We start from the raw sequence: 604 nt of genomic DNA, 5'->3' as shown, positions 1-604 counted from the left end.
TCCCCCCTCCTCCCCCGCTTGCGCAGTTTAATTTTCTCTTTCCATACGATTTAATCTAAACGGAGGACTGTATTCCTTTTTTACTGTATCTGACAGCCAGCCCTAAAAATCTTGCTAATCGACCACTACAAAATTAACAATCACAAAAATACGGAAGATCCTGCTCATCAATTACTATAAAACTAGTTTAGGCCGCAAAAAATGCAACGTAAAGTATAAACTGTTGGCATTATAATTAATGCGATCTGTAAAGAAACCTAACCACCTTCTATACTGAAATCCAACATTTCCCCACTTCTCATTTGATGCATTACGAATATTTTCGTAATGTTAATCACTTGAATTAAGACTGTAAACATACGACGGCAAGTAGCGATGAGAACACGCCCTACAGAAACAGCGGGCCTCCATTCGAAGCCCGTCAGTCGTGCCCCCGCGGCCTCTCCAATCCAGCAATACAAAGCCTCTTCCATTTGGCTGTTAAGACTCCGTGCTCCGCCTTCACATTCATTGTAAATGTCTGCAGCGTGTTTGCAGATGTAGTACACACCCCTTACTCGTCTAGAGCTTATGTTCCAACCCCCCTTTTCGCTAAAAGAAAAAA

General features: G+C 42.2%; 1 protein-coding gene across 1 annotated transcript in view; it reads left to right on the top strand.

Annotated features, from left to right (window-relative positions):
* The first annotated feature begins 546 nt into the window (after positions 1 to 546).
* The window catches only part of LOC122808175 (beta-citrylglutamate synthase B-like), a 234,448-nt gene continuing 234,390 nt past the window's right edge, over positions 547 to 604 (top strand). The window contains exon 1 of the mRNA XM_044079143.1: positions 547 to 604. This exon is cut by the window's right edge and continues 1,103 nt beyond it. The gene's annotated coding sequence lies outside the window, so the exon portion shown is untranslated.

This window comes from Protopterus annectens, chromosome 8.part0 (genome assembly GCF_019279795.1).
Source record: "Protopterus annectens isolate FY-2018-M chromosome 8.part0, PAN1.0, whole genome shotgun sequence".
Classification (NCBI taxonomy): Eukaryota; Metazoa; Chordata; order Ceratodontiformes; family Protopteridae; genus Protopterus; species Protopterus annectens.
This window is presented reverse-complemented; position numbering and strand designations above follow the sequence as displayed.